We start from the raw sequence: 15343 nt of genomic DNA, 5'->3' as shown, positions 1-15343 counted from the left end.
CTTCAGCTTTGGCCACCAGGAGCTCTTTCTTCAGGTTCAGTTCTTGTGACAATCCCTCATCCTTTTCTGAGGCCTTAAAACTCTACAAAGTTTTAGGATCAGCTGTTCCTAGGACTATTTCACATTCCTAAGCACTGTACCCAAAACCAGTTACAGCCCAGCTAGCAAGGAATAAAACCCCCTAACTTACCAGTCATGTAAAGTGATAGATAAATCACTACATCCTGTCCCAATCAGCATTATATTCCAGACAGCACAACTATTAACAAAAACGGGTGATGCCTAAGCAAATGGGAGCTCTAGGTATCATTATGAGTACATTTCCTCCAAAGGTACTATTTTAATGCCTCTTCTAACAGAAAACTGCTGTGTTCTAAAGACATCCTTGATCACCAAACAATTTGCGGCCAGAGGTAAAAATGCCAGAAAGAACAATGATAGATTCCAGTTAGGTAGAAAGTGTTCTCTAAAACACATTCAGGGAGGGGGACTGTGGGGGGGGGGGGGCAGACTTCAAACTCTGAAAGAACCTGGAAATATTTTGACCAGGAAAAGAAAAGAGCGCAAAAGCCAAAGCTGAGTGCATGCTCCAAACAGCAAATAGCCTCTGGTGGGGGAAACAGAAGCCGCCCCTGCCCACTTTGTGAGGCTCTGTCCATGGCCTTGGAAGGAATAACTAGCGGCACCTCCAAAAGGACTTCCCTTTGCTTTACAGGTGCATGCTTACCTGCCATCCAAGGAAAACCAATGGAGGCAGGTAGTAAGAGTAATTGGTGCTGTGGCCTGCTAACTAGAACAACTTTTGCCTAGGATACATTTTAAGAAGGCACAATTTACATAAAATGCACACAGTTTTAGCATTACAGTTTAAGTTTTGACAAATGTATACAGCAGTAGTCATCACCCCCAACCCAGATTCCTTTGTGTCCACCTTCCCAGACAACCCCTACTGCCAGCTCCATGAGGCTACCAATTTGTTTTTTGTCACTATGGTTTAAATCTTTGAGTTTCACATAAATGAAATTATATAGCATCTTTGTTTGTATGTAGTTATTTTTGCTGAACATAGTATTTCTGAGATTCACCTACGGTGCTGTATTTTGCTTACCCAGTCTCCTAATGATGGACAGTTGGGCCACTGCCAATTTTTAGCTATCATGAATAAGGCTGCTATTAACATTCATGCACAAGTCTTTGTGTGAACATGTTTTCATTTCTCTTGGCTAAAATTCCTATGGCAAGTATATACTTCACTTTATGATAAGTGTATATTTAACTTTTTAAGAAATCGCCCAACTATTTTTCAACGGGATTGTGCCGTGTTACATTTCCTCCAGCAAAGTATGGGTATTCTAACTGTTCCACATGTTCAACAACCCTTGGTACTATCAGTCTTTTTGATTTGAGTAATTCTAGTGGCCGTACAGTAGTATCTCAATGTGGTTTTAACATGTAATTCCCCAAAGAATAATGATGTTCAGCCAATGTGTTGCCTAGGATGTACTCTTATACAAGTGCAGTTGATGCCTTACCAGAAACAGTAAGATTTTACAGTATTTGTAAAGATCAAGAGGCTTTCCAATATGGTAACTGTTGAAGCTGGGTGACGGGTAGAGAGACTGTGGTCTCTACTTTTGTGTCTAAATTATGTTTATTAAGAATAAATAAACCAGAAGCCTGCTGGGTTGCATGCCCAGAGAACGTCTTAATGTTTTAACTGAGGTAAAGAACTCAGAAAAGAATGAGGTAAAGACAATTACTTGTCTGATTCTGGTACAGAGTAATGAAATAAAGCATTTCTGATTCTGACTTAAACAGCCTAAAGAAACTATGAACAAACTCCTAAAAATCAGCCAACTGACCCAGATGATTAAGCGTTTATGTACTATATAGAAAAGTTTGTGTAAATCAGTGAATTAGATGCAGACACACAGGAGACAGGGGACCAGGGGACCAGACCAGTAAGGATAGCTACCACTTTAGATGACAGAATGAAATTCTGAAGAGGTTCAGCAAACTGGAATAATGGAGAGATCAGACAATAAGATTTCACAGGACAGCGGTATTAACGGACATAATCTGCTTCTTGTACTTCTTAATCTGAATGCGACTGGTCAAGAGTCACAGATGTTAAGAAAATGGAATTTTAGCTCTGGTTCTTTATCAATTTGCAGAATAATAACCAAGAAACACAGCCTTCAGCCTCAGTTTCCCCAGTTGTTAAAGAGAAAAGACCTGTCCTATGTTCCTCCCATAAGGTTAAGGAGAAAATGTTGGACAAGGAAAACAAACACTTGGGGAGACAAGTAGAGAAGACCTATTTTGGTTTTCATGTTCACATACACTTTTGCACACATGTTCAAATTTTAAAAACTTTGATTTTAGTAAAAATGGAAGACTATCTCCCCATATGTCATAACAACATATGCCTCAGAGGACTGATGCTACATAAATATCTCAGCAAGAAAAACAGACAAGCCTTCATTGCCACACCACATTTACTGAGTACCACTGGGCGTAGGTATGCCCAGTGCCAACCAGGGTTAAAGAAAAAGAGCTTTTAAAAATTATACTCTATATTCCTATTATTAAATATTTCATGGAAAATAATTTAACCCTGATTATTTTAAGCTATTACAGCGAGAGTCCCTGGAAAAGTATGAAAGGTGGCCCCAGTCCCCCACAGTCCACATTACTGTTTTCATCGGTCTGTCCATGACAGTGCCATCTCTGCTACCCCAGCAGCTGTCTAGTTCCCGCTGTTAATAAGGAGCCATCCACACACACACTCAGGAAGCCGAGAATGCACTTGTAAAAGAACATGCCAGAATTGAGAATACAATGTTTTCAGAAGCAGATTACAATGCTCTCAACTTCTGACCGCTAATCTGGCATCTTCCCCAAGTAACTTTTCAAGAAACTTGTTCTCTTTAAAAAAAAAAAAATTTTTTTTAATGTGTATTTATCTTTGAAGGAAAGAGAGACAGTGTGTGAGCAGGGGAGGGGCAGAGAGAGAGGGAGACACAGAATCCGAAACGGGATCCAGGCTCTGAGGCGTCAGCACAGCTCGAGGGCTTGAATTTACAAACCCCGAGATCATGACCTGAGCTGAAATCGGTCGCTTAACCGACTGAGCCACCCAGGTGCCCCGAAACTTGTTCTCGAGTTATTACTACGTTAAATCCATCAAACAAAAATACACTTAAAACTTTCTGTTATACTTAACTGTTCTTAGTAATAAGTCACAGCCAAGTTATCTCACTATGCAGACACATCCAACCTATAATCTAGTAAGAAAAACTTGAAAAAACAAACCAACCAGTAGTCATCTTCATTCTACAAGTAGAAAGTACTATCTCACAAGAATGACATCTACAGTTAATATCAAAGCTGTTCCCTTCAAACAGCAACATACACACACACACACACACACACATGTACATATATATTTTGCCAGCAGGGTGGGGGTGGTATTCTGTTTTCCTAAAGAAAGTTGTGATTCGTTTCTTTTTTTTCTAGTAATAAAAGTTAATTCTAAAAAGGGCTAAGTGTCTGTGATAAAAGTATGAGTTAGAAGCCAAAGCGGTAATGAGTGTAAACATTTCACACATTACAGTTCCCAGGGTAATCTTATTGTAGTTACAGGATTATTAATGCCTTCCAAAAATGTTAATAGGTAAGAGAATACCTACAGAGGTTGCTGGAGTATGCTCAATACCCTCTCTTGTGCTTAGTTTCAAAGAATGGTATGACTTGATGGTGTGAAAGCAATGCACAATCAGAAGAGGCCATCCTTCAAATTTGGAGTGTGGATCTTTTCCCAGGCTGGTGCTAGATGGTATGAGCCTCTCCTGTGAGGCTGGGCATCTGCACGTGCAGCTCCCAGCCAGCCCAGCGATCACAAGGGTCAATAACTGATACGCTGACAACTATTCTATTATTCACTTTCAGTACAGTATTCAACAGATTACATGAGATGTTATTATAAAATATGCACATCCCCACAAAAAAGGCCTTGTATTACAAAATAGGCTCTTATTTTAAAATAGGCTTTGTGTTAGATGATTGTGCCCAACTAAAGGCTAACGTAAATGCTCTGAGCACGTTTAACATAGGCTAGGCCAAACTGTGATGTCCTGCAGGTTAGGTGGTATTACATGCACTGTAGACTTATATTTTCAACTCACAATGAGTTCATTTGGAACATAACTCCATCCTAAATCAAGGAAGACCTATTAATTACTTTTTCATAATAGTAATTTCCTTTATTTTTACAGATGAGTAAAGAGGCTTAGAGATAACTAGTAATTTTCTCAAGAATCCGAGTGTCATTTACCACACAGTAACAACCAACGACCTAACCAAGACTCCTAATCATTTTTCCCAGTTTATAATAGAAGGGTCATTGCCTAACTAAAACTCTTACTCATCTATTCCAAGCCCTAAACCCAAGCGATGTCATGTTTCTTAATCTAACCAGGTGTCAAAGGGAAACTTTTACACTCCCACTTTCTAACACCAACTGAGATGTCAACAATTTTAATGTGTGTTACTATTTCAAAAGATTAAAATGTGGAAGGTGATGTATCAGAATGGGCAAAACAGGGTATGATTTGATTTACTCCTATGGATCACTTAACTGGAAGTTACCACTGCAATAGGTATGGTGCTTAAAAATTAAACTGCATGAACTTAAAAATACTCTAATATTCTAGTTTTGAAGTCAGATTGGACCCCTCCCTTTCTATTCCAAAATAGTTAGCTCTCATTAATACATAACTTAAAGCTCCACTTCAAGGAAATGTCTGTTACCATGTGTCTATCAATTGCTATTTAAAAAAAAAAAAAAAAACCTTAAAAAAAATAAAAATTTTCACAATGATCCAGGACAAGTATTCTCCTTAAAACTGCATTTTATTCTGCTGTTCTGGGGCCCAAAGAAAAAAGCAAGAGCATGGGTTAGTGGAGGATATTATGGGTTATCTACAGTAATAAATTTTCCCAGAAAAATACCAGACTTCTGTCCCGGAGATAAATTTATTCACGGTCCTAAGTGCTAAGGAAACACATTAAGAACACTACCTATGTATCTCAAATTCTTCAGTACTTAACATGGGTCTTTGGGTGGGGTCTTCTATGGAAGCTTTTGTGACTATGATAAAAAGTATTAATCTACTCAGAAAAAAGTACACAAACAAGTAAATATCTGTGTGCAATTTCAAATTTATAGATCCCCCAGTTATAGCTGGTCCAACAAATATAAAAACAAACAAGAATAATAGGGATGACTGGCCAAGATTCCATCTGGAAGCCACAAAATCTCCAAATGTTACTGTTCAAGCCGACTGACTCTTATCAACTAGGAGAACTGCAAATTCAGCATTTAAGGTAGATCATGCCTTTAACAGTATCCAAAAACTTAGCTAAATTAAAATGACTGAAAATGGCCACACAAATGCCATCCTACCTTTTTTTTTTTTTTTTTTTTTGCCATCCTATCTTTTTTTGGTAAGATAGAGTCACCTGTATTGTTTCTGTTAGCGTGCAATTTAATCCTTCCATCTTTCCCTCTCCCTTTTCCCAACCCTGTCATCGCCATTTATTACAGAGAAATTAACAGAGTTTATATTTAAAAAAAAATTTTTTTTTAATGTTTATTTATTTTTGAGAGAGAGGAAGAGAGTGAGTGGGGGAGAACCACACAGAGAGGGAGATACAGAATCCAAACCAGGCTCCAGGCTCTGAGCTGTCAGCACAGGGCCTCATGCGGGACTTGAACTCATGAACCACAAGATCATGACCTGAGTTGGATGCTTAACACAGAGTTTATATTTTTAAACTTGCTGGGGAGCCTGGGTGGCTCAGCCAGTTAAGTGTCTGACGTCGGCTCAGGCCATGATCTCATGGCTTGTGGGTTCAAGCCCTGCGTCAGGCTCTGTGCTGACAGCTCAGAGTCTGGAGCCTGCTTCAGATCCTGTCTCCCTCTCTCTCTGCCCCTCCCGCCTCGTGCTCTGTCTCTCTCTCAAAAATAAACATACATAAAAAAAAATTTTTTTAACTTGCTTATTTTTCTCTTAAGTTGAGTTTTTGCTGTGTGTTTAACTTCCTTAACGAAGTATTTTGTAATCAACAGTTTGCTTATTCTTTTTTCAAATCTGAGCCTCTGTAAAATATGATCTTGAAGATGAAGACGATTACCAACATCTAGCATTACAGGACTAAGATCTGTTTCTTTTCTCCTATGACACCTTGAACATTAGCCCTGAATTCAAAAATCTGCACTTTAAAGTTCTCTCAGAATAGAGATTATTTTGAAATATGTTCCAACACGAGGGAATAAGTCTTTATACAAAGGTTTATTCAGTCTCCTTCACAGCTGAATCCACTGGGCCCACTGTGAAAATATGAATATGAAGAGAATTTGGCCTTAACTCAGTCAGATGCTTGAGTGATGTGATGAGGGCAGACTAAAATGGGGTGGGGTTGGCTAAGATGAGTTCCACAGGCCTATGTAGCAAAGCCATCCATATGGAGAGAGAGAGAGAGAGAGAGAGAGAGAGAGAGAGAGAGAGAGAGTGTGTGTGTGTGTGTGTGTGTGTGTGTGTGTGTGTGTGTGTAATAAGATAATCCCAGTTGAGGGCAAAGGCAACTTCCAAAAGCAGAAATGTGGCCTCTCTTGGAGGTCTCCAAATGAAATTTCAACCTGCCAGATAAGAACCTACTCTTTCCCACCAAACAGCCTTCCTTCCAGGTAAAACAGTACTCTACTGTTAACTGCCTCTTGTTCTTCACCATGGACTATAGCTAACAAACAGAATTAGACTTAACTGACTTCTGAGTTTAGAATATAAAAAAATCATGGCTTTCTCCCTTGCTCTCTCTTGGACCATTGTGAAAAGCCGGCAGTCATGGTCATGAAGAATCTTACAAAGACTCAGGGAGAGGTTCATATGGTGAGCAACCAAGACCTCCCCTGCCATGCCTGCCAACAGCCAGCAAGGAACTGAGGTCTTCCACAAAGTCATGTAAATAAGTCATTTTGAGAAGCAGGACCTGCAACCCCCCCCCCCCCAATACAACGCCAGTCAAGCCTCCAGATGACTGCAGCCCCACCAAACATCTTGCTACATACATTCTTATTAGGGACCCTGCCTGAACCAGACCATCCAGATAAGCCATTCCTACATCCCTAACTCTTAAGAAAAGATATGACAATTGATAAAGGTGGTCAAAAGCTACGAACTTCCACCTGTAAGATTAAATAAGTACTGGGGATGTAAGGTACAACATAAAGAATACAGTAGTACTGCTCTCTTGTATATCTAAAAGTTACTAAGAGAGTACATCCTACAAGTTCCCACCACAATGGAAAAACCTTCCTCCTCACTTTTTTTTTTTTTTTTTTTTTTTTTTTTTAAATTTTTTTTTTCAACGTTTATTTATTTTTGGGACAGAGAGAGACAGAGCATGAACGAGGGAGGGACAGAGAGAGAGGGAGACACAGAATCGGAAACAGGCTCCAGGCTCTGAGCCATCAGCCCAGAGCCCGACGCGGGGCTCGAACTCACGGACCGTGAGATCGTGACCTGGCTGAAGTCGGACGCTTAACCAACTGCGCCACCCAGGCGCCCCTCCTCCTCACTTTTTAAAAAAAATGTATGTGGTTAAAGATGTTAACTAAACTTTGGTAATCATTTCGCAATGTATGTAAGTCAAATCATTATGCTGTACATCTTAAACTTATGCAGTGCTGTATGTCAATTATATCTCAAAAAAAACTTGAAAAAAGGTGTGAAATAATAGGTTTAAGTTGCTATTTGGGGAATCATTTGTTACACAGCCATAGATAATGCATACACACACACACACACACACACACACACACACACACACACACTTCTCAAATATACAGTAATTTTTTTATAAAGTAAAAAAAAAAAATGCCTAGAAAAAAAAAGATTCATGTTCCAGGTTATAAAACATCTACTACTTCCTACAAAACCTTTAAAGGTTATACATCCTAATGAGATCCACTCTAGGGAGAATAAAGGTTAATTTGAGAAGCCAGAAGTGAATCTTAATTAATATAAGTAACCCAGCTGACCTCACAGTCCAGTTGTCAGATATTCAATCAAATACTGTCAATAGTTACTGTATTCCTTTAGAACAGGGATCAGTGAACTTTTGCTGTAAAAGGCCAGATAGTGACTATTTTGGGTTTTGTAAGCTAAGAGGCAAAAACTAAAGAGTATGGACACACTTACGTAACAACCATTTAAAGCTGTAAAGAGCATTCTGAGCTCCCAGACCCTACAAATATAGGTGATCAGCTTCCGAGTCTAGGCTACAGAAAGTATATGGTCTCTCATATTAAAGCAATCCAAAACTTTCAGGGTCTGTGTTTCAAAGGACTTCGCCCAAAGGTTGCACATTATGCAAGTACTGGTAAAGCAACAAGAAACCTTATAACTAGTTCCTAAGATGATAAGATCTGCCATTCCAAAGTTAACAAAATCTCAATACCAGAGTCAGAAGAACAAGGATACATTCCTGTCAAACTGGAAGATGCAAATGTGTTTCAGTAAGAATATTAAGGGCAAGAGAACGATAATGGTAATATTGCCAGCAAATAAATTTATCATTAAACAAGGGGTCTGAGTAGCAAAAATGGCATAGTGGCTAGCCAATACAACAAAGAAACACAACTCACCTTCAACAATTCCCATTCTCTGGCTTTCAACAATTCCCATTCTCTGGCTTTAAAACTCAAGTTACAGATATACACACGCACACACACACACAGCTTTGTAAACTCAACTTATGTGGATCAATGGGTGCCTGAAATAAGGTTAATCACATTAAATTAGCCCTCATCACACTGTAAGAGTCAAGAGACCTCCAACATCTAGTCCTTATACTTTGTGACTAACTGCTCAATCTTTGCCCATTTATCTTCACTGGGATTCATATTCTACGTGATGGAACTAGAATTTATTATATCTCGGAATCTTGTGAATGGCAAAAATCCATGACCATAGGTGTATGTATTTATAATAAAAAGAAATCTAAAATAAGTTAATTCTGTCTCCTTAATGGATTTAAGGTGTTCTTATACTAAAAAGAGGCAAGAAAACCAAGAGGCAAGAAAATACTCCATTTGCTCAAGTTCTCACATAGAATTCTCTAGCCAATGAAATGTTTTCTTAAGGGAAAATATCACTAAAGAACTTGAAATCAGTCTGGCAGGCCAATCAATGACCCTGAAAACCCCTACAGGAAAATAACAGGATCAAGCTACATCTGCCACAAAAGAATAGCCAGGTAGTTACTGGGAAATTAGAGAGAGGCTTGCACTCAACTTGTCTACATGGTATCCTACTTGATGGATGAAAGCATTGAGGGAAGACATTATCCTATCTTTGGCACATAGTGATAGCAAGGATCCAGTCTGAATCCAAGCAGAAACTGCTCAAAATCTTCAATATTTTAGATATATTTAGCATAAAATTGTGAATGTACTTTAGAGTCCATACTGAAGTAAAAAAATTTTTTAAATTTGAAAAATAATTTTGATCTTTAGGAAAACTGGATGTTTTAAGAAAACTTGTATTTCCTTAAATTTATTTCTTCATAAATTTGGTGCTGCACCATGGCTAATCATTTTCTGGCTAATAAAATCTATTTTATATATTACTTTAATGAGGGTCAAACAGAGGGAACAGAAAAGACCTAAATGTTTCAAAATAAAGAGTGCAAATGAAACGAGTATTTATTAAAAAAATTTTTTCTAATGTTTATTTTTGAGAGGGGGAAGGGAGGGACAGAAATAGAGACACAGAATCTGAAGCAGGCTCCAGGGCTGACAGGCTCTGAGCTGTCAGCACAGAGTGACGTGGGGCTCTAACTCACAGACTGCAAGATCAGGACCTGAGCCCAAGTCGGATGCTTACCTGACTGAGCCACGCAGGCACCCCAAAACTAGTATTTAAATGAGCAGATTTGGGACTTGAAAACAAAACAAAACTTAACCATTATTCTCCTTCTTCTGTGTTCTACAAAGGATGAGATGGCTTACAATATTTAAGTTGCAATATTTATCTACACAAATCAATATATTTATTTATATATACAAAATCAATACTAAATGAAAAACAAAAGCAGAAAATGAGGACAAGGAAAAAGAATATAGAACACTGTTGGTATATAGTTAATCAAACTTCAAATTCTGGCTCTGTGTTTTCCAGGACTCTTAAGTACATGTGAAAACCACTGAGTAACAAGCCTGTGTGGCCACTTGATCCTCAAGGGAGAGTTTAGGAGCAAATGGACTAAGGAGTCTCTCTAACCTTCCTTTAGTATCAGTAATTTTTTGTTTCTGTCAATTTTTGAGAGAAGCTAAACAGAATCAACTGGAGGAGAAATTTTTTGGCAAGGGCCCAGATACTAACCAGCTAGAAGTTAAGTGCTGAGGCAGGACAACAATTAAGACACTTAGCACCAGGCCATCTACCCACTTGGGGAGTGAACAGCAGAGAAAGCTATAGGCAAAGTGTCATTTTTTTGTTATTTGGATAGCCCATTTACGCACATGTACAAGTTCTTAAGCTGACCTCCCTGAAGTTCTGCATCACAGGCCATGTAAGGTGATCCTCACTTGGAAAATTTTCAGAAAAGGCGCCCCCACCAAGATCACAGAAAGGTCTTCCGGATCCTGCCATGGATATTCTGGCTTTGCTAATGCTTTCCCGTGTGTTTAACCACTAAATAAGCATAAACTTCTGGCAAGGCCAGTTATTAGCAAAGAACACTGATAAATCTGTGATTTTATTCCCTGGATAATTAAAAAAGGGGATAACTAAGGTGGGGGGGAAGCCAACCACAGTTATAATTTTTCCCTTAGCTTATGTATTAGAATGTCTTATTTTAAGCTGTGAGATAAATCCAGACAAAAAATAGTAGGCAACTATGTTCTATTGGTTCTTCACAATTAAAAAATATTTACACCAAAGTCTTTTGTTTTATAGATAACAACAACAACAACAACAACAACAACAAAAGCAGATACTTGTGTTTTGCCAAATGTTTTACTGTTATTTTGTCTCTCCTACCTCCTGGGAGAGAGGAGAATCTTATAAAATTCACATATATATCCTGAGTATTTACAGATGGATGAAAATACATTATCAGAAATTTGCCCTAAAGAATCATCTGCTATCAAAAAGCATCAAAAATTAATGAACTGGTTTGCCTGTGAATTTTGGACAAAGGAATGGATCATCTCCATCTCTCTAAAAACAGTAACAACAACAAACCAAAAAAACCCCCAACCATCCACCGAAGTCACAAATACCTTATTTAAGTCAGTAAGTTTTGCTAACCATTTGACAGTGGTTCCACTACAAAATAACTGCTCTTTATTATTTCTCCTCTACAAGTGTTCTTACCATCCATTCCACAAAGTCCAAGAATGACAAACAGCCGGCACCAATTCTCGTCCTTCCAAACCCAGAGCAAACATGGCCAAGCCCAAATGAGGCTCCAGATTCCTCAAAACTACATTCCAGGAAGCTGTTAAGATCAAACCCATAACCTACTCTTTTCTCTCACCTAGTACTTCCAGTTCCTTCTTTCTCTTCCACTTTAGCCTCTATACTATTGCCAAAATCATCTTAAAATACAACTTTGATCCTGCCTCTAAGATCTTAACGGTCCTTCAACCACTTAGAAAGTCCTAAAGCCCACAATGTAACATGACATACATCTAAAGCCTGCCTTTCTCCAGCCCAACTGCTATGTCCTTAAAAATTGGTTTGGCCACTGACACTGTTCACCGGTCCAAACTGACAACTACTCCCTTTCCTACCTCCTCCTACCTCTGTTTAAACCTTTCCTGACTGCTCCTGTCCACGACAGGATCTCCAGCCTCAGTAGTCTTTGACCTCCTGTTCGCTCTCTTATTCTTTATTTGGTTCTGCGGACACATGGCTAATGGAATTTCTGTCCAGTTACTCTGCACTTTCATTTATTCTTTCATTCAACATATGCTGTAACTCAAGCACTGTGCTAGAAACTAGAAATAAAATGGTGGATAAAAACAGGCTAATCCCTGCTCTTTAAGAGCTTCATCTAAACAGATAAGTCAAACCAGCATATAATCACACACAAACAGAAAATTACAGAGGAAAGAGTTCAAAAGAAACATCAAGGGCATATTAAAAAAACAGTAGTTTGGGGGTGAGGGAGTTAATGAGGGATATGGGGACGTAAGAGTCAAGGACAGCAGGCTCAGGTAGGGGAAACATGGAAAATAGCACTGTGGTAGGAAAGAAAGTCTTATGGTATTAAGTAATACTAAAAAAAGACCAAGGTGGCCAATTTGCAAAGACCAGGCAGTAAATGATGAGGCAGGAAGAGTAGGCAGGGAGCCAGACTGTCACTATTATTTAGGGATCATGTATTCTGTTTACTATAAATTCCCTGTACTGTCTACTATAGTATCATATAGTGAAAAACTTAACATTTACTTGCTGAATGGAGGTAAATGCATCAACAGAACTGTGCTGAAACAGTAAACAAAATATGCAACTTGCTAAAGAAATGAGCAGTCTGGTAGCCAATCCTATCAAATTCATATCATTGATTCCCACCCATGGTTACCCTTACAGAGCCTCAATTCTCAAATCTAACTGCACATTAGCATCAACTGGGGAGCCTTTAAAGAACCATAATGCTCTGGCCACAACAACAGGGATACTGATTTAATCGGTCAGAGATCGGGCCCACCTAGGCAAATAAATTTTATTTTTTTTATTTATTACTGAAGTATAGCTGGCTTACAATACCATACTAATTTCAGGTGCACAACATATTGACTTGACAATTCTATACATAACTTAATGCTCACAATAAGTATAGTCACCGTACAATGTTACTACTATATTATTGACCATATTCCCCAAACTGTACTCCTCTCCTCCATGACTTATTATTTTATAACTACAAGTATGCACCTCTCAATCCCCTTCATCATTTTGCCCATGTTCCCACGTACCTCCCCTCTGGCAACCACCAATTTGTTCTATTTAAGTGTCTGTTTTTTTTGGGATTCCACATATAACCATATCTTCTTTATCTAGTCATCTATTAATGGACACCTGGCTTGCTTCCAGATCTTGGCTACTGCAATAATGCAATAAACACAAAGGTGCACATATCCTTTTAATGTCTTTATACGGAAACCCTCTTGCCCTATTGGTAGGAATGCAAACTGGCGCAGGTGCTCTGGAAAACAGTACAGAAGTTCCTCAAAAAATTAAAAATAGAACTATCCTATGACCCAGCAATAGTGCTACTAGTAATTTATCCAAAGGATACAGAGTGTTGATTCATAGGGGCACATGTACCCCAATGTTTACAGCAGAGCTTTCAACAATAGCCAAATTACGGAAAGAGCCCAAGCGTCCACCAACTGATGAATGGATAAAGAAGATGTGGTTTATATATACAATGGAATACTACCTGGCAATGAGAAAAAATGAAATCTTGCCGTTTGCAGCAACATGGACGGAACTGGAGGGTATTATGCTAAGTAAAGTAAGTCAGTCAGAGAAAGACAGATATCCTATGTTTTCATGCATGTGGAATTTGAGAAACTTAACAGAGGACCATGGGGGAAGGGAAGGGGAAAAAAAGAGTTTTAAACAGAGAGGGAGGTAAACCATAAGAGACTCTTAAATACAGAGAACAAACTGAAGGTTGATGGGGGAGAGGGGGAGGGTGCCACAGGGAAAATGGTGATGGGCACCAAGTAGGACACCTGTTGGGACAAGCACTGGGTGCTATATGTAAGTGATGAATCATGGGAATCTACTCTTGGACCCAAGAGCACACTGTATACACCTTATGTTAGCTAACTTGGCAATATACTGTATTAAAAAAAAAAAAAAAGATACAAACCATAATCGAAAACAATGTAAAAAAAATATGAATTAGTGTTTTTGTTTCTTTGGGTAAATACCTAGTAGCAGAATTACTGGATCCTATGGTATTTGTAATTGTTGAGGAACCTCCATACCGTTTTCCACACTGGTTGCACCAATTTACATTCCCAACAACAATGCATGAGGGTTCGTTCCCTTTTCTCCACATCCAACACTTGTTATTTCTTATCTTTGATTTTAGTCAACCAAACAGGCATACAGTGATATCTCATTGTGGTTATGATTTGCATTTCTCTGATTAGTGATGTTGAACATCTTTTCATGTGCTTGTTGGCCATCTGTATGTCTTCTGTGATCTTATTCAGGTTCTCTGTTCATTTTTAAAATCGGATTGTTCTTTGGTCATGAGTCTATGTATTTTGATTATTACCTCCTATCAGATACATCATTTGCAAATATTTTCTATTTACGAGGTTGCCTTTTCACTTTGTTGATCATTTCCTTTGTTGCACAAAAGCTTTTTATTTTGGTGTAGTCCCAATAGTTTATTTTTGCCTATATTGCCAATGTTTCCTTTTAGTTTTAAGAATTCAGGTCTCACATTTAGGTCTTTAATCCATTTTGAATTTACTTTGTGTAAGGTATAAGTCATCTAGTTTCATTCTAAGAAATTGTCTTTCCCCAACTGTATATTCTAGCCTCCTGTGTCATAGGTTAATTGACCAGAGAGGTGTGGGTTTATTTCTGAGTTCTCTATCCTATTCCATTGATCTGTATCTATTTTTGTGACAGTACCACACTGTTCTGATTACTGTGTGGCCTTTTTTTTTTTTTTAAGTTTATTTATTTATTTTCGAAAGGTGGGGACAGGCAGAGAGAGAGGGAGAGAGAAAATCCCAAGAAGGGTGTGCACTGTGAGCAGAGAGCCTGATGTGGGGCTCCAACTCATGAACTGTGAGATCATGACCTGAGCTGAAATCAATAGTTGGACACTATGATTATTAGTGTCCACTCTGATTATTGTACTATTTCTTCATATTTCTTCATATCTGGGATTGTGATACCTCCAGTTTTGTTCTTACTCAAGATTACTTTGGCTAGTCGAGGTCTTTTGTACTTCTACATCTATTTTGCAATTGTTTTAGGTCTAACACACTACTGCCATTTTGATAGGGATTGCACAGAATCTATAGACTGCTTTGGGTAGTATGGACATTTTAAGAATATTAATTCTTCTAATCTGTGAGCATGGTATACCCTCCTCTGTCGGTATGGTCTTTAGTTTCTTTCATCAGTCTTAAACAGTTTTTGGGGGTATGAGGTTTTTTACCCCCCTGGTTAATTAAAATTTATTCCTATGTATTTTATTGGGCAAAAGTATTTTAAATAGCTTCCCAGGAAAC

General features: G+C 38.4%; 1 protein-coding gene across 1 annotated transcript in view; it reads right to left on the bottom strand.

Annotated features, from left to right (window-relative positions):
* Nucleotides 1-15343, bottom strand: part of RYBP (RING1 and YY1 binding protein) — an 80357-nt gene that overhangs the window by 18588 nt on the left and 46426 nt on the right. The window lies entirely within an intron of this gene.

The sequence above is a fragment of the Neofelis nebulosa genome, chromosome 4 (genome assembly GCF_028018385.1).
Source record: "Neofelis nebulosa isolate mNeoNeb1 chromosome 4, mNeoNeb1.pri, whole genome shotgun sequence".
NCBI lineage: Eukaryota > Metazoa > Chordata > Mammalia > Carnivora > Felidae > Neofelis > Neofelis nebulosa.
This window is presented reverse-complemented; position numbering and strand designations above follow the sequence as displayed.